The sequence below is a fragment of the Xenopus tropicalis genome, chromosome 6 (assembly GCF_000004195.4).
Source record: "Xenopus tropicalis strain Nigerian chromosome 6, UCB_Xtro_10.0, whole genome shotgun sequence".
In the NCBI taxonomy this organism is placed as follows: Eukaryota; Metazoa; Chordata; class Amphibia; order Anura; family Pipidae; genus Xenopus; species Xenopus tropicalis.
In genome coordinates this window covers 72,271,232-72,291,183 of record NC_030682.2, presented here as the reverse complement: position 1 = coordinate 72,291,183, position 19,952 = coordinate 72,271,232, and the positions used below count along the sequence as shown (strand labels likewise).

Sequence of the window (19,952 nt, the reverse complement as noted above, 5' to 3'; positions counted from 1 at the left end):
TTGGACAGCTACTGCAGAAGATAGAATGTCTTGCCAAATCTTAGAGAAATGATCCACCAAAGAATTAACTGCGGGCACATCAGAGGATGCAGTGGAACATGAAAATGCTCTAGGATGATAACCGAAAACAGTAAAAAATGGGGATTCCCCAGTGGATGAATGAGAAGAATTATTGAATGCAAATTCAGCCCTTTCTGTCTGGCCATTAGTCTGCGGATGATAAGCAGAGGAGAAGGACAAGGCAGTACCCATCAATGCACAAAAAGCCCGCCAAAACTTTGAAACAAACTGAACCCCCCTATCAGAGACAATGTTTAGAGGAGCGCCATGGAGCTTAAAGATATTAGTTACAAAAAGTTCAGCAAGGGACTTTGAAGACGGGAGGGCGGGGAGGGGAATAAAATGAGACATTTTGCTAAAGCGGTCTACTACCACCCATATAACAGTATTTCCTTTGGAAGGAGGTAAATCCACAATAAAATCCATAGAAATATTCTACGGTCTATCAGGGATGGGAAGTGGTTGTAGCAGCCCCTGAGGCAAGTATCTGGAAGGTTTAGAGTGTTGGCAAACAGAACAAGAATCAATAAAATTTCCTGTATCCTGTCTTAAAGTTGGCCACCAGAGGGTGCGAGACAGGAGGGAACAGGTCTTATTACGGCCTGGCTACCCAGCTACCCTAGAATCATGGGATTCCGATAAAACTGCCTCCCGAAGGTTCTCTGGAACAAATAACTTCCCTGGGGTTAACCTGGGCTTCAGTCAAAAGGGGAAAGTAGATCCAGACTAAGGGCTGCTACAATCATATCTTTAGGAATAATAGGGTCAGGTTGATTCTCTCTAGAGGCTTGGAGTCAAAGCTTCTGGATAAGGCATCTGCTTTGACATTTTTCCCACTAGGTCTATAGGTTATAATGAAATTAAAACGAGAAAAGAATAGTGCCCACCTGGCTTGTCTAGGATTTAAGCGCTTAGCAGATTCAATATACAAGAGATTCTTATGGTCTGTAAATACCGTAACCACATGTTTAGCCCCCTCCAAGAGATGTCTCCATTCTTCGAAATGCCAATTTTATGGCCAATAATTCCCTATTACCTATATCGTAATTCATCTCCGTAGGAGAAAACTTTTTAGAAAAGTAACTGCAAGGATGAACCTTATTGGTAACGGTGTGGCGCTGAGACAGGACCGCTCCTGCTCCTAGTTCAGAAGCATCCACCTCTACCAGAAAAGGAAGAGCAGAGTCAGGGTGCAGGAGTACAGGAGCAGAAATAAAGGCTTCTTTTAGAAGCTTGAAGGCTGTCTTCCACTCGTCCCCTTCCCGGATTCATATTAGATTATAAGAGCCTCTTAGATCAAGTTTAGAGAAAATAGTGGCTTCCTTCACTCTATCAAAAAGTTCAGAAATCAAGGGAAGGGGATATCGATTCTTGACTGTGATTTTGTTCAGACCCCTATAATCAATACATGGCCTAAGATCCGCATCTTTCTTCTCTACAAAGAAGAAACCAGCTCCTGAAGGAGAAGAGGAGGGTCTAAGGGCCCAAGTTAGTGCTATTTTAGTGTGGGAAATCATACGCTCTAAAACGTGTGGAAGCAATTCTTTAGGAGCAGCAAGCAAAGGTAAAACAATGGGCTGCGTTATTCAAATTAGTGAGGGGCAAATTAGTGAGGGGCAGGTGGGGGTGAGGCAAATTGGCATCCCCCCCTTCTGTCCCCTAACTTGCGTGTCATTCAGATGCATTTTGCGTGTCATTCAGATGCATTTAGCTCCCCTAGTGCAGAGAGCACAATAGCGCTCTCTGCACTAACGATGCACACCCTCCTCTACCCCCTCTGACGTGAAACAAGCAAATGTGGGGGGAGCGAGGGGAAGGCATCAACTTGCCTGCCTCAGGTGGCTAGGACCCCTGAAGCGTCGCTGGATAAAACTGGTGTTTAAAGGTCCAGTAAAGCTGCACTTTAATTGAACTATATATGCATAGATAAGATGATTATGGCGAATCCTTAGCATATTCCCCCTATTTTTCATACCTAATCACACTTACATCATATATAAACAAAAATCTACTACTACCTCTATGAAATAGCTAACAAATATTGATAAAGATATATATATATCTATTTGGTGAACTTTTAAGATACCTATGCAAACCCAACCTTGACAGCCACCCACAATGGATAACTGGCTGATAGGTGACATGCACCAGATAGTTTTGGCACATCTGCAAAATCCACCTCAGGGGTATTAAACATCAGAACTAGACAAACACCTTAGAGGTATGCACCAACACAGGTGAATGCAGATGAAAGATTTGCCTTGGAAAATAATCAAAGACAACAAGAAAATCATCGAAATGCTCCCCACTTAAGGCATCTATATAGGTGTTGATATAGCCAAGGTGAAGATGAATTACTCATTAGATATCAAATAGCACTAAACTATATATATACACATACTTTGGCTTCTTAGGCCTTGTAAACTTGCAGGATCTATGACAGACACTTTCTTTACTTTAATGCAGTTTGTTTAACACAGGGGTGACCAATTTGGCATACAAAACATAAATCATAAAAATAAATCCTACCCTCAGAGCGCTACATTCACACATCTGATGAGTTCCCTCACTAAACGGGGCCCCTTGTGGACTACCAGTTAGAGAATACAAATGGCTGGGGTCACCCCTGTATTCACAATACTTCTTTGGGGGAATTTCTCAACCACCTGGCTTTCCTCTCCGTTTCTTAGACACTCAGTATCTCAGATGCTTTGTCAAGGGCTCCCTCTGTCCTTGCAGTGGCAGACAGCACCCCAGCCCCCCTGGTAGTTCTAAACACAGACATGTAGCCTTCCCGCTCTGTGCCCTGCTTCGAGAGACCTTCCACACATTTTCCATACAATAAATACTTAGGACAATCCTCCTGTGGAAAGTGGGCTCCAATATATTGGATTAGTAGAATAGATCACCTGGTCTGTCTGTTCCTTCCAGAACACTATAGGTTCCCAGACCAGACTGCAAATCATTCCCTTTTAGTAACATCTTCCTTAAAGTTTACATCTCTCACTATGGAAAACTCACATTTTTACTTCTTTGCTCACTCTACCACAGCCTGAACAGCAAACATGCCCACTACCATATGCACAAGATGAAAACCAGGGGTATTCCTTATTGCCACAGCAGTGATAGGGATCTAAAGGCCAAAACAAATTGGTCAACATAACTAAGGCCATACCTCCCAGCTGTCCCACTTTTCGTGGGACAGTCCCGCTTTTTTCACCCTGTCCCGGATACTTACAGAATTGTCGCATGGTGCTCGGCTTTCTTCGGGTTTTCTCAGCTTCTTCTGCCACTGCTTCTTCCAGCTTGCTTCTCTTTGGCTCTTTCCGGCTCCTTCAGCTTTGGGTTATCTCGTTCTCCCGCAAGTCTCGCGAGATGAGAGTTGGGATCGGCTGCAGGCTATTTCAGTTCTTGTACCCACTCGGACCTGCCAGCCTCTAGTTTTATTTGTAATGTATGTGGACATTGGTTCAAATTTACTTTACCATTGCGCCAACCTACCGTGCTTTGTATCAACAGTAAAGAGTGGCAGGACCCACTGTGTTATCTTTTATATCAACCAAATATTAAATATGTGGGAAGATCACTGGGGTCCCTGCATGCGTAGCCCATTCTTTTTGTGGCCTAGAGTTTGAGTTTTTACAGTTAAAATCTTTTTTGTTATTATTTTTTATAGTGTAGTGATGTGTGAATTTTTCGACAGACATGGATTTGCAGCAAAAGTGTGAACTTCGGCATTGGCAATTTTTTTTACGAAACCGCAGCAAAAAAATGTCCATTTCTCTACAAGAAGTTGAGTGAGACCCTGTATAAGATCTACGGGAGAGTCTAATATTGGCAAGGAAGTGCCGTAAAGATTGTGCCATATCTGCATCTGTTACATAATAATGTAATTATGCAGTAATTGTGTGTGTGAAGGGAGCATAGTACCCCCAGAGTTTGCGCAAACTCATGTGCTCCTTACAAGATCCTGTGTTCTACATTTGTGTCCCCTTTCTACAAACTGCATACCTCCCAACTGTGGCGATTTTCGTGGGACAGTTCCTCTTTTGATAGCTCATTCCCGCAGTCACGGATTCTTACTGAAAAGTCCCTCATTTCCCTTTGATCTCCTGCACTGAAGCTAAAAAAGGTACATAGTAACATAGTAACATAGTAAGTTGGGTTGAAAAAAGACATACGTCCATCAAGTTCAACCATAATGCCTATATATAACCTGCCTAACTACTAGTTGATCCAGAGGAAGGCAAAAAACCCCATCTGAAGCCTCTATAATTTGCCGCAGAGGGGAAAAAATTCCTTCCTGACTCCAAGATGGCAATCGGACCAGTCCCTGGATCAACTAGTACTAAGAGCTATCTCCCATAACCCTGTATTCCCTCACTTGCTAAGAATCCATCCAGCCCCTTCTTAAAGTTATATAATGTATCAGCCAGCACGACTGATTCGGGGAGGGAATTCCAGAACTTCACAGCTCTCACTGTAAAATATCCTTTCCGAATGTTTAAATGGAACCTCCCTTCTTCTAAATGAAGTGGGTGCCCTCGTGTCAGTTGGAAGGACCTACTGGTAAATAAAACATTAGAAAGGTTATTATATGATCCCTTTATATATTTATACATAGTTATCATGTCACCTCTTAGCGCCTCTTCTCCAATGTAAACAGACCCAACTTGGCCAGTCTTTCTTCATAACTGAGACTTTCCATACCCTTTACCAGCTTAGTTGCCCTTCTCTGGACCCTCTCTAACTCAATAATGTCCCGTTTGAGCACTGGAGACCAAAACTGAACAGCATATTCTAGATGGGGCCTTACCAGCGCTCTGTAAAGGGGAAGAATAACCCCCTCCTCCCGTGAATCTATACCCCTTTTAATACAGCTCAAAACCTTGTTTGCCCTTGCAGCTGCTGCCTGGCATTGCTTGCTACAGCCAAGTTTATTATCTACAAGGACTCCAAGGTCCTCCTCCATTATGGATTTGCCTAGTGCAGTCCCATTAAGGGTATACGGGGCTTGCATATTTTTACATCCCAGGTGCATGACCTTACATTTATCCACATTAAATCTCATCTGCCACTTAGCTGCCCAGATTGCCAGTTGGTCAAGATCCTGCTGCAGGGATGTCACATCCTGGATAGAATTGACTGGTCTGCAGAGTTTTGTGTCATCTGCAAACACTGATACATTACTCATAATACCCTCCCCTAAGTCATTTATGAACAAATTAAACAAAAGTGGACCCAGTACAGAACCCTGAGGGACCCCACTGAGAACCTTACTCCAAGTAGAGAATGTGCCATTAACAACCACCCTCTGTACCCGATCCTGTAGCCAGTTTTCTATCCATGTGCAAACGACTTCACTAAGACCAATAGACCTTAGCTTAGAAAGCAGTCATTTGTGGGGAACGGTATCAAATGCTTTGGCAAAATCCAAATAGATTATATCTACTGCATCCCCACTGTCCAGCTTCTTACTTACCTCATCATAAAAAGCAATTAAATTGGTCTGACATGACCTGTCCTTCATAAAGCCATGCTGATTACTGCTCATAATGGCATTCTCCACTACATAATTTTGAATGTGATCCCTTAACAAGCCTTCAAATAACTTGCCCACCACGGATGTCAAACTTACAGGCCTATAATTGCCAGGCTGAGATCTTACTCCCTTTTTAAATATGGGAATGACATTCGCCTTCTTCCAATCCCTAGGTACCATACCTGATGAAAGAGAGTCTGAGAATATCAGAAACAAGGGCCACTGTAATTCTGCCCCTAGCTCTCTCAGTACCCGAGGGTATATTCCATCTGGCCCAGGTGCCTTGTTTACATTTATCGTGTGTAACCCTTTAAGCACCATATCCTGTGCCAACCACTGTGTAGTTGGAGCTGAGGCAACAGTGCAGCTATTGGGTGGGACTTGGCCCACTGGCTCCTCTACTGTATACACAGAAGAAAAGAACTGGTTAAGCACATCTGCCTTTTTCTGTATCCGCTGTAACCATATTGTTATTATAACTCAATGGGGCCACACACTCAACCTGCATCTTTTTACTATTAATATACTTAAAAAACTTTTTGGGGTTAGTCTTGGCCTCGGCCGCGATGCGCTCCTCATTTTCTATCTTTGCCTTCCGGATTGCTGTTTTACAACACTTGTTATAGTGTTTATAATCATTAAACGCATCTACTGTCCCCTCTGACTTATATTTCTTAAAAGCTTTCCTTTTTTTCCCTATTAACTTCTTTACCTCAGAGTTAAGCCACATAGGGTGATTCTTAACACTTCTACTTTTTCTTATTAATGGAATGAATTGAGAACAGTAATGATTTAATATCATTTTAAATGACAACCATTTCTGCTTTGTGTTTTCATCAGAAAACATAATGCCCCAATCTATGCCCTGAAGCGCTGCCCTTAAGGAGCTAAAATTTGCCTTCCTAAAATTCAGTGTCTTTGTTGCCCCCGTGTAAATTTGTTTCCTGCACCAAACATCAAATGAAATAACATTATGGTCACTATTACCCAGGGGTTCAACCACTTGCACATTTGCTATATGTTCTGGGTCATTAGAGATCACTAGATCTAGTATAGCATGGTTCCTGATTGGCTCCTCAACAACCTGTGACATAAAGTTGTCATGCAGCAAGTTTATAAACTTGTTCCCATTTACTGTCCTGGCAGTATTATTACCCCAGTCAATATCAGGGTAATTAAAATCCCCCATTATTATCACTTGCCCCAAACTAGCAGCCTTTTCTATTTGCAACAGGAGCTGGGCCTTCTCCTCTTCGCTTACATTAGGGGGTCTATAGCATACCCCTACAATTAGTTTGGTAGATTCTTTACTATCTGTGAGAAGCTCAACCCATAAGGATTCCGCTCCCTCTGTTAACACCATCACTTCCTCCTTAATATTTGCTTTTAATTCCTGCTTAATGAACAGACACACTCCTCCTCCTTTTCTATTGCCCCTGTCCCTCCGAAACAATGTATACCCCCCAATATTAATTGCCCAGTCATGAGACTCATTCAACCAAGTTTCAGCAACTCCAATCACATCATATATCCGCTCCAACGCCAGTACCCCCAGCTCTCCCATTTTACCAGTCAGACTCCTTGCATTGGTAAACATACATTTAATACTGGTTCCGGTGTGAGAATGACGTGTAAACAACTTATGGGCCTCCCTGCCATTATCAGTATCCCGAAGCAAGTCTCCTCCCCCATTTTCCCTTACTATGCCCGCTACCTCATCTATCCTGTCTACCATAGAATTTCCCTCTGCACCCTCCCCCCCCACTCCTAGTTTAAAATCTCCTCCAACCCGCTAGCCATCTTTTCCCCCAAAGCAGTTGCCCCATCATCATTGAGGTGCAGCCCATCCCTGGCAAAGAGCTTGTAGCCGATTGAGAAATCAGCCCAGTTCTGGAGAAACCCAAAGCCCTCCTCCCTGCACCAATCTCTCAGCCACGCATTAATCTCCCTAAGCTCCCGCTGCCTTCTTAATGTTGCTCGTAGCACAGGTAATATCTCTGAGAAAATTACCTTGGAAGTCCTCGCCCTCAACTTCGCACCTAGCTTTTTAAAATCGTTCTTGAGGACTTCCCCCCCCTCCTCTAACTTTGTCATTGGTACCTATGTGTACCAAGACCGCCGGGTCTTCCCCAGCCCTTCCCAACAATCTGTCCACTCGTTCCACCACATGCCGAACCCTAGCACCAGGCAAGCAACACACAGTTCGGCATGTAGGGTCTTTGCGACAAATTACCCTATCCACCTTTCTAATAATTGAATCCCCTACAACTATAGCCTGCCTTCCCTTCCTAGCACTATTCCCCCCACCTGTATTAGAGGTGCCAGCTCCCAGGGTGCTCTGAGAGTCAGCACGCTCCATACATGCTAGCTCAGAGCTGTCTTCCCCAGCATCTTCACCTAAAGCGGCAAATCTGTTGGTTTGTACAAGCTGTGAACCAGCCCCCCTACCCTTGTGTCCCCTACTTCCCCTCTTAACTGTTACAAATTTGTCTCCCTCATTAACCTCCACTGTCCCTTCTCCACCCCCCACTACACCGGCCCCTGCCAGTGGTTGCTCAGTGAGCCTCCTGTTCTCCCCCATGCTTGCAGCTGCCCTCAGTGCTGCCAGTTCCCCCCTTAGATTCTGCACCTCAGATTCCAAGAGGAAAACCCACCTGCATCTCTCACAAGTAAATGCTGCATGGAACTGCTGCTCCAGGACCACATACATGCGGCAAGATGCACACTGAGTAACACCAACAATCATACTGCAACTCATATTGCCACTGGGTACTTACAGTCTCCCGAGTGCAATCCCTTGTATAGTGCCTTTTAAGTTTCAAACGCCTTTTTTGTTTTTAACGCCTACTATACACTTAATCTACATGCAACACTTTAGATTACATGCAACACTCGCTAGCAGCTCCCAAACTCGCTGTGCAGTCAGAAACTTATTGAGGTTCAAACCAAACAGCCAAAAGTCTGCTGAGAATTTACCAGATTTACTCTACCCCCTTAATTAGTATGTGCCCAATCAGCCAGGTAGCCCTTACAAGTCACACAGCAGTTAGTTAATTGCACTTACTTCCTCCTTTCATCCAGCACTCCCAGCATGCACAGTAAACCCCATTTAATTAAAATTAGCTTTTGGCAGAGAGCCCAGAAATCTTAATGAGTGTCACCTGCACTTAGATACAATGTTTCTCACTTTTAATGAAAAAAGAGGGCTTTTGACAGAGTGCCCAAAAAGGTAAAAAGTCCCCCCTGCACTGAGATACAATTGTAACTAATAAGCTAAACAGGTCTCTTAGGGGAGCTGAGACTCGCAGCTTAAAGGGCAATTTGACCTTTTTCAGCAAAACTGTAATAACACATAAAACAGGACCCCAAAACCCACAGAAATGTGTTCAAACTTTAAATAACCTGCCAAATTTAGTCAAATGGAAGTGGTATTTAGAGAGTGTGGTCACAAAAATGGGCCACGCTGTGCACCCCATTTGTTTTTGTCCCTCTTTCTGTTTTCAAAATGTTGGGAGGTATGACTAAGGCCTGTTTGTCACTACATCATTAATGGTGACCTACAGTATTTATTATGGACATTAATTACTATACCCCTATTAAGGACAGAAACAAACCTTTTTCCTAATAACGCTGAGAAGCCCTGTCATCTTACTGTGAGATGTAGACATATGTTTCAAACCTATGGTTGAAACCCTGGCATCTTATGCTAGAGATGTATTATCTCAGATTGAAAGATTATCAGTTACCTCAGATATCTGTAGTCACCCTAGATGTGGAGTCAATCTGATTGATTGAAGATTTGGACTTCAATCAAACATGATTTAGGATTAAAGGCTGTGAAATATCATCTATGTAAGAATTCAGAAAATACAGTGGATAAAATTGAGCTTTACTGTCAATTAATGAGATTTATTTTGTATTTCAATTATTTTACCTTTAATGGCAAGTTTTATCTGCACACCCAACAGTCTGCTCTCCCTCTTCTGCCAATTTGTTCCTTGGGTATAGGCAAGAAGTGAAGTGGGATGACGTGAAGGGAGGGGAAAGGAGGGATGATTGGGATGCTTGGGAAGTACATTTAAAAGAAAGCGAACAACAAGCTTATAGACTCTTTTTCCTTTTTGAGAAAGCTATTTAAATGAGACCTGTGTCAAGGCACTGTGGAGCAGATTTTTTTAATTTTAATATATGAACATTTTTTACTACTGGAATGGCAAACTGATAGTTGAGGTTGTGTGGGTGGCTGCTGGGTGGTTTAACTGAAAAAAGGTGCAGCTTCAGCTGACCTTGCTTCTTAATTGTGATTCTAAAATTCTTTCTCCTTAACGTTTATTCTAACACTGTTTTCCCTCCAAGATCCTTGATGTTTTTTTTATAGGATAAATCTTTGTGTCACTGCCCTAACAAGTGTAGGGACCCATAGGGTTAAATGGCCCCTATGGCTTTAAATCCCAGCAGGTTGAGTTCCCTTAGTTGCTGGGCAGAAGGGAATGTATCTAAGTAAGTTCATTAACATATGTGTGCTATTAGTTAGAAGGTATGGTGACCACATCCTGCCTCACTTTGGTATAGTGCTGGGAGAGAAGTGGCACCTTCCTGTTTGCTTCCACCCGAGGAACAGGCTGGATGTGTACTGTGAACCCAGGGCATGGGCCCAGACCCAGCCAAGCCGGAGAACAGGGCCTGTGAATGAGGCATTAGATAGTGGCAGGTGTAGCTCCCTTTATAGTACACTCTAGGAGTGTAAGGAGTTAGGGTTGAGCTAGAATGAGCAATTCTGAGCTCCTGCATAGGACTTGCAGTATTGGAGGTATCTCTCCCAGGCCACATTGCCTGTAGTGTAGGGATCCAAGTGAATAGGGAATCAGGATAGAGAATTCCCTGAGGTGATCCATTACTGGGTGTGTCACAGAGGTGAAGTGAGAGTCAGGGTCAGACTGGGCTGCCGGGACACCGGGAAAAATCCCGGTGGGCCCTGGTGGCCCAGACCGGACCCTTACCTGCACTCCCCCTGCCCAACCGCTCCTGCCCCGGTGCGTTAAATTACGTGCGTTCGGGGGAGGACGTCAGGTGAGGGGCCCTGCGAGGGGGGTCAGGGGGGCCCCTGAAAGGGGGGGGGAGGAGGGAATTAGGGGACACGGCCGGCGGGGGCACCTGCAGGGCCCCTGGGGCGGAAGCCCCGGTGGGTCCTTCACCCCCCAGTCCGAACCTGGTGAGATCCCTGCCAAGTCTGCCCGCAGGGGAGTGTCAGTCTGTATATACACTCTGTATGTGTTGCCTGTACCACTGGCCTCTGAAGCTGTATTGTAAGTAAACCCTGTGGATGTTCAATAAACACTTATTACTTTGTCATTTGCAAGAACCTCTGGCGCCCTCTGTTTTCATTTTTCTGCATAGCAGCAAGAGAGGTGTAGTTGCACAAAACCCTCACCTTCCTCTTCCACTTAGCGAAGGCCCATTCTGGGTAAGAGAGTACAGTGTAACCCATGTTCTACTGGTACTAGTCCAGGAAGGCAGCTAGAGGTTACACAGATACTAGGTAAGGTAAACATTGAGAGCGCAGCCACTTGGTATCTGCTCTATATTTGCTTTGTGGTATCCCTTAAATCAGTCAGCAAAAACTGAGATAGTTAAATAAAATTGGGATATCTATACACTTCTTGAATCTTCCTTTTCTCTATATATATACCTTTAATTATGAATTATCAATCAATAATTTGGCTGATAGTTTGTTAATTCATTGATTCAATAGCAATTCATTCATGTTTGACCTTTTAATAAGAAAACTATATATATATTGGTGATATTTGAATTTGTGGCACTAGCACTTTTCTAATTAATTGTTTTGAAGGAATGCCGCATTAATTTGATTGGATGATTTCTAAAGGTCTTTTTAAGTGAGATTATAAAAAATTGGCACCGGCGAACATGTAAGTCGCCGGCGGGATGGCAGACGCGGCGGGGCAATTTCATGGAATCGCCGAAAAAGACTCGCGAGTCTTTTTCGGCGATTTGCGCGAAATCGCGCCGCCGCATCTGCCATCCCGCCGGCGACTTACATGTTCGCCGGTGGGATGGCAGGGGTAGGCAACTCGGGGAGATTAGTCGCCCGCGAACAGGGAGTTTTATCGCGGGCGACTAATCTCCCCCGTGTGCCAGAGCCCTTAAGTGACAGTATTGAAAAAGCTGGCACCTTCAAATTATTGCACTTTTCTTATTTATTTAGCACAAATCACTTTATTGAATCAAATAATGAACTCACGATTGGTATTTTGAGCTGAATCAAACAGTGGGAAGCTATTGTTAAAAAGTGTTTTCTAATCAAGGGGTTATCTTTTCTTTTTGTATCTTACTGTGAAATGTACTAACTCCTGATACATTTAACTTAACAACTTGTAAAAGAACGTGGTAAGTCTTTTCATCTGGTGTAGTCTTTAAATGTCATTATAACAAAGTAGCATCAATTCGTGGCAACTGGCAGTTGTTTGATTTTTACATTTGCCCACCTGAGATGTAAGGACCAATCCATAAACTGGGGATCAAAGGTAGAGGCATTACTATGGCACATAGTGCTTGAACTGAGGTGAAAAAAGTGGAGGGAAGGTATGAGCCACAACCACAATTAAAAGCCATGCCAACAATTATAAGCATTTAATTAGGATTATCCTCACCTAGCCTTCCCACCTCTTCCTTTTTCTTCAGACCAGGGCAATGCAGAAAGGCATAACAGAATGCTGAGAGTAATCCCATAAAAAAACCCATAGTAAACCAGCAGCATAGTTTCCATTTTAGGATGTTTCTGGAATTTAATTGTACACCCTGCTGTACAATCTCCTCCATCCCTAAAATTTGTCATTTCATCTCCCCTCTGGTCTTTCAAAGCTTTCTCTGCCTTGTGCCACCTGCTATCACATACTGTCCTTCCCTCTCCTGTGGTATGTTCTTTATCTACAGTAATACCTACTGCCTCATCTCTCCATCCTGTGCTGTGCTATATTCCCCTTATTCAGCAACACTTATCTCCTTGCATTCCTCTGTGGCCTGCCAGCTTTTCTAGTTTTAAACTTTGCACTGTCTATATGCTTCATTTCTGTTCTTCAGCATTAGGTCAACCCCCCCCCCCCCCCCAATGCATGCAAGTAAATTTCAAAAACCTTTCCGCTCTGCTCCACACAAAATCCTCCAGTATGCAGAACTTTTTCATCCCTCCAGACCAAAAAAAGTGGTGGGGAGCTCTAGCTACAAGCTAATGACTGGGCGCCATGATTTTTATTTTTAGTAAAAGATATTTATTCTATGGGCTTAAAGAAATATTAGCTAAGAATCTGCTAAGAAGAGACAGACCCCCACTGTAGCACAGGTATGATAATTTGGTTACCCTTGTTGATTTATTCTGGCTCTTCACACTTTGCCAGCCAGCCCAACTTCAGTGTCATTTAGGGGGTATTTGTGAATTACCCCCTACCGTAAGGGGTTTCCTTCCAATGAGGATTCCACGCAGACTTTCTAAATTGAAAACTTAAACTTTTCTTTGTGGAGCCTTACTGCTCCAACATGACACCTCCCTCTTCAATGCTGTAAAGGCCCACGGGACGATAATAACCTTGCCATTACCAGTACGCATTAATCCTTTGTGCAAATCCGGTTCATAACCAAAAATTCCTCCCGATATAACAATTGTAGAAATTATTTTACTTTCCAGGCCGCAACTCTCTTTCCTTGGGATCTTTATCCACATGATCCATGGCACTGGAGTGGAAAAATATAGGCACAATGTTCACTTCATCCTTGTTTTTACCCTTACTGCAAGGGGTGCCAGGGTGGGTACTAGGCCAAAAAAAGAAACTGCCTCCAGTAGGCACCTGGCCTCCTGCTCCCACCTGATTCTTTTCTGTCCCTGCAGTTACCTTAGTGCATGTGGGCCCCTCCTGCCGGTCCCTAGACCCCCATTCCCTGGGCCTGAACCCGGACACTGTTTGGCCGCCATCCACCCAATCTATGCCCACTTGGTCTGCACTGACCTGCTCAGTCCCAGACCGACATAAACTACTGGGTTCTACCCACATGCCCTTCCCCTCTGGTCAATAGCTGCCTTAGGGGCAACCGGTACTGTCAGCAATCCCTCCTTGACTCTGACTACTAGCCCCCCTCCCAGTACTGGTTCTGGCACTGGCTCCCAGCTACCTTCCTTGATCCCAGTCTGAGTGGCACTACTTACTAGGACCCTACTCTGAGTCCTACCCACCTGTCCCCCACACGCCTACACTGACTCCTGAGTCTGGCCTATCCGCTGACCCCCACTCAAGACCTCAGGCAGTTTGGGTACAGGATCAGAGACTACACGCTGGTAATCCCACACTACAGGTACACTACCTGTCTGCACCAGGGAGACTCCTAGGGGAAAATGCTCCTCCCCATCTCCCTTCTGGTTCCCACCTGGGGACACCACTGGTTGACACTGGCTCCTGTCTCCCAGGCCTCCCTCCCAGCTACTTTGCTTCATTTTACTTGCGACAGTTACCTGTTGAGGTGGGTGGCCACACTCCAGCGTGGCTGGACCTAGTGAGACTTGGTCATAAGGCCATACCATGCAACCCAAATCATTCCCCAACAATACACCGACAGGAATCTCATTGGACACTCCCACTTCCCTTAGACCTCTCCCCACACCCCAATCCAAGTGAACCTTGGCCACAGGCACCTTTGGGTGGTCCCCACCCACCCCCTTTATGGAAGTCTTCCCAGGAATAATGTCCCCAGTGTTGATAATCTCTGGACGCACCAGAGAAAAATTAGACCCTGAGTCTCTTAGCCCCTGAGTTACTTTGGCACCCACTAATGCGCTAAAAACAAAAAAACCCCACCGCTGCCACCAATTGTCGCTACCACAGACGTACGTGACCAGGCAGGCAGCTGTAAGGGTTAACACATCAACTACACAGTTTTCCGCTAACACATGCATTCAAACCCCAAACAGCGCCCACCCGCCTAAACTTAATAACTGCCACCATCGCGTTTAAAGGCCGCAAGCACCCAAATCTAGAGGTTCTATTGCACACTGACACTTCACAGAGGCAAATCACTCCAGACTTCCTAGCTAAGCACTCTCGCAGACAATTCAAGTTCGTTTACAGACAACACACAACTTTCCCGCAAGCAAACAAAAGGTTAAGCAGATACACTTTCCTTATAACTAGCAAGGGGTTAAAATACATTTACATACACAATCTTCTTAAGGCATAAAGGTTCAATAGAGCACAAAGAAAAATTTATTACATTTTATATTTAATAATCCAAAGTGAACAGTGCATATATAAAAACAGTGAATGTTACAAAAATACATACGTTGCAAAACTGTTATAAAATAAAAAGGGATAAAAATGCAGAAACCTACCTACATCACCAATAGAATGATCCTATGTAATTCCTGTTTCCGGGGGGGACGGAGAAATAGCGGCAAATACCTCCCGAGCAACTCGGTCCCCAAAGGCATATCTCTTCCCAGTTGTCTGGGCCATTGATATACAGTTCATAAGGTTCATACCCTTAGTTTACAAAGTTCACGCCCCCCCATCCAATGAGAAAGGTGAGGGTGGGTCACCATTTGGTAACTGGCTGTTCTGTTGACATTTTTATTTTCCAGCTATCCCTAAATACTTATGGGTATTCACCAGAATTATAGAACCATGTGCATTATGTGGGAAATGGAATTCTCTCTTCATAGACACCAAACACACCAGGCCTAACGCATATTATTCTGGTTTTATCAGAATATTTGATGATCCCGCGAGGGATCATCATAACACGGGAGTGTTTGGAGTCTGTGGGGAGCTCTAGCTACAACTAATGACTGGGCGCCATGATTTCTATCTTTTGTAAAAGATATTTATTCTATGGGCCTAAAGAAATATTAGCTAAGAATCTGCTAAGAAGAGACAGACCCCCACTGTAGCACAGGTATGATAATTTGGTTACCCTTGTTGATTTATTCTGGCTCTTCACACTTTGCCAGCCAGCCCGACTTCAGTGTCATTTAGGGGGTATTTGTGAATTACCTCCTACTGTGAGGGGTTTCCTTCCAATGAGGATTCCACGCAGACTTTCTAAATTGAAAACTTAACCTTTCTATGTGGAGCCTTACTGCTCCAACATGACAATGACTATTTCCAAATGCTAACAAACTCCAATAACAAACCCCTGCCATGTTCACCTCCTACAGGCAGCATAGGGAAGGCAGAGTACTGCCTGTGTGTGCCATATTCTGCCTGCCTGTGTGTGCCATACTCTGCCTGCCCTATGCTGCCTGCGTGTGTCGTACTCAGGGTAGGGACCCTATGCTGCCTGTGTGTGCCATACGTTGCCTGCCCTGTGCTGCCAGTGCGTACCATATTCTGCCTGCCCTAACCTGCATGAGTGTACCATACTACTGTATGTCTGCCCTATGCTGCCTGTGTGCCATACTCTGCCTGCCCTAACCTTTTACCCCTGGCTTGTGCTCCTTTTAGGAGAAAACTGCACCAGCCCGGGGTACCTGCAAGCAACTGTCTCCTCTTCCTTCTTCTGTCTTGCGCAGTGGAATGAAAAGCCAAAGTCAGCTTTTTCATTCTATTGTGCCCTGGGATTCAGAAGGAAGAGGAAATACTCGCTGCAGGTACCCAAAGTAAAACCTTTATGGCTGAATAAAAGTGTTAGTGTTGAGGTTGGAAAGAAAAAACATGCTTTTAAAGGACAAGGAAAGTCTAAGTTGGGGGTTATACAGTGTTTCGGAGGGACAGGGGCAATAGAAAAGGAGGAGGAGTGTGTCTGTTCGTTAAGCAAGAATTAAAAGCAAATATTAAAGAGGAAGTGATGGGGTAACAGAGGGAGCTGAATCCTTATGGGTTGAGCTTCTCACAGATAGTAAAGAATCTACCAAACTAATTGTAATAGACCCCCTAATGTAAGCAAATAAAAAAGGTGATAATAATGGGGGATTTTAATTATCCTGATATTGACTGGAGCCATAGTACTGCCAGGACAGAAAATGGGAACAAGTTTATAAACTTGCTGCATGATAACTTTATGTCACAGGTTGTTGAGGAGTCAACCAGGAACCGTGCTATATTGGATCTAGTGTTCTCTAATGACCCAGAACATATAGCAAATGTGCAAGTGGTTGAACCCCTGGGTAATAGTGATCATAATGTTATTTCATTTGATGTTTGGTGCAGGAAACAAATTTACACGGGGGCAACAAAGACAATGAATTTTAGGAAGGCAAATTTTAGCTCCTTAAGGGCAGCGTTTGAGGCATAGATTGGGGCATTATGTTTTCTGATAAAAACACAGAGCAGAAATGTTTGTCATTTAAAATGATATTAAATCATTACTGTTTTCAATTTATTCCATTAATAAGAAAAAGTAGAAGTGTTAAGAATCACCCTATGTGGCTTAACTCTGAGGTAAAGAAGTTAATAGGGAAAAAAAGGAAAGCTTTTAAGAAATATAAGTCAGAGGGGACAGTAGCTGCGTTTAATGAATATAAACACTATAACAAGAGTTGTAAAACAGCAATCTGGAAGGCTAAGATAGAAAATGAGGAGTGCATCGCGGCAGAGGCCAAGACTAGCCCCAAAAAGTTTTCCAAGTATATTAATAGTAAAAAGATGCAGGTTGAGGGTGTGGCCCCATTGAGTTATGACTGCGGAGACTTGTTCCCTCCCTTACCGACCTTCTCCCCCAATGCAAACGCTTGACACAGGATGAAGTACACTGACACCAAGATTTTTTGTGGGTAGGGTTCGGCCACAGCTTTATTAAAGAGATACAACCGAAAAATAGTCCTCGCCATGTAATTCAAAACTTTTCCAAATTCACAAGAAACTTAATTGTTATTATAACGGATGCCGGCCACTGCAAACGCAGTGGGCATGTGGAAAACACCAAACCAACCGGACTTAAAATGGCCAAGGACTATCCCCGCCAGGAGGAGTTCATGTATCCCTACTTGAACTCCGACCCCCACCCACCAGGAGCCCTAGAGCCCTTTCAATGCCGTCCTGTAAACCGGACAAGAAGATATCTTGCCCTATGTCATTGAGGTGTACTCCGTCCTGTGTCATGAATCTATAGGTATCACCCTCAAGGTGGATGTGCCGCCATGCTACCCATCCCTTATTCCTGACAAAACGGGATATCTTCGTGTTAAGTAGCCTGCGCGCGCGATCGATCGCAATTGGGTCCCTGGCCCCTCTCCACGTTAATCTGGGGACAATTTCTGACCACAAAATAATTGGGTTAGTGAACAGTGAAGCGCAGCGCTCTAAATCTGACTTGATTATTGTTATCAGCTCTGACACCTTAACCGCGCCTAAATCGTTGCCCCCTGCATGTATGACCAGCATCAGTGGGCCATTATAAATTTTACTGAAGGTAAACACTTCCGGTAGTACTTGTAGCCACCGCAGGCCGCTAATTCCCTTCCAAACCATGTCAACTCCTTGTAAACCGAGGTTCCTGCCTCCTGGACGAATAGCCGCCCGCCTCTCTGCCCGACGGAGGTAGGAATGACCAACCAGTAGGATTACTGGCGTATTGGAACCTGGGGAGAGAACTGATTAATTATCAAGTTGGGACGGATATAAGCTGCAAAGCAATTTGATTTCCACCTTCCCACTGATTTTACTGACGCCTCGCTGAGGCCTTGTAAGCATGCTTCCGTCGCAGCGCCAATTCTGAAGGAATGCGTGCCAAACTCCTTTTTTTCCAGCCCCAGGTGTTCCAGGCATCTGTTGAACAGGCGGCTAAACTGGTAGCGTGTAAGGGGGGAGCTGTCCTCGTGTACGAGGAAGTTCGTGCCCGCGCTTCGCAACGCCGCGAAGGTGCCAATCAGCTGTACTGGGCAAGCATGGCCTTGGATAGCGGAGATGGTCACCCAGCAGCCCCTCCCTAGGACATCGGTTTTTGACCTGCCTATCCGGAACCTTATAAATTTTTTGTTTACAATCATGTCATCTTGCTTCAGTCCACCCGTTTTTTTGGCGCTCGTGGGAACAAGCTCGCTGATGCGAAGGGCCCCAAAGAAAGCAAGGCTGAAAGCTGCCTGGAATAGAGCAGTCTCGTATGGAGACTTGCAGATGACCTGAAGTGGGGCTAGCAAGCGCTGTAGCAGCTGGAAATCCACCGGCCTGAGCGTGTCACCCTTCTTTCCCTCTCGCCTCCAGCCCTTGAGGGCCTGTGTAATCATGAAATGCTTAGTGACATCCTGCCAGCCTAGAAGCTTAAAGAAAAAGGCCAAGCCGGTGAGGCGCCTTTGCGCGGAAACGGCTGACGCGCCCCTGGCTCGCAGCGCTACTAGGTAATTAATAGTGCTGTTGCTTAACTGGCGAGTATCCTCGCCGTTGCCCCTAGCAAAATGTAACCATTCGCTCCATGCGTTACCATATGCTTGCCACGTTGCTGGGGTGACCGAGGACCTAACCAGGTTCAGCAGTTGTCCTCCACCAGGCGCCATAGGAATACTGGGCATTTCGCTCCCTCCCGTTCCGTATCCGGCACCAATTCTCTGAAGGTCCCCCACTGAAAACTAGAGAGAGCATCACCAGCAAAATGTACACGTCCCGGCACGTGCCTGGCGCGGAACCATATATTGAGCTCAAGGCAGCGCAGGACCAGATGTCTTAGCAGAGCAAGTACGGGTAATGAAGAGGAAGTTAGCTTGTTTATTGCAAATACTACGCTCATATTGTCGGTCCAGAAACAAATCTTTTTCCCTGCTATTCTATGACCCCAGATTTCCACTACCACTATGGGGAACAGCTCCAGCAAGGTCAGGTTTTTGCATAGCCCTACCGGGGCCCAGTTGTCAGGCCATTGTTCCGCGCACCAGCTCTGGGCCAGGATGGCTCCGAAGCCTGTGGAGCCGGCGGCATCGGTGAATAAACTCAGCTCCTTGTTGGACACTTCTGTGTCCATGAGGCATGTGTGCCCGTTGTACTGTTCTAAAAAGGTTTGCCAGACCTTCAGGTCTTCCCGTAGCTGCTTTGTTATCCTAATAAAGTGGTGGGGCTGCTTAATGCCGCATGTGGACAGTCTCCGCGAGAAAACCCGTGCTATGGGCATAATGCGGCAGGCAAAGACCAACAGACCCAGTAAGGACTGCATGCTGCGGAGCGTTACCTTTTTCGCTACTGTGATCTCGGCTACTGTGTTTTTTAGTCTCTGCAGCTTGTCATCGGGGAGGCGGAAAACTAGTTCCACCGTGTCAATTTCGATGCCCAGAAAAGATAAAACAGTGACCGGACCCTCTGTCTTTTCTCTTGACAAGGGGACTCCAAATTTTGCCATGAAGAATTGGAATGTGCTCAGCAGT

General features: G+C 44.9%; 1 protein-coding gene across 1 annotated transcript in view; it reads left to right on the top strand.

Moving 5' to 3' along the window:
* Nucleotides 1-19,952, top strand: part of slc9a3 (solute carrier family 9 member A3) — a 250,521-nt gene that overhangs the window by 44,484 nt on the left and 186,085 nt on the right. The window lies entirely within an intron of this gene.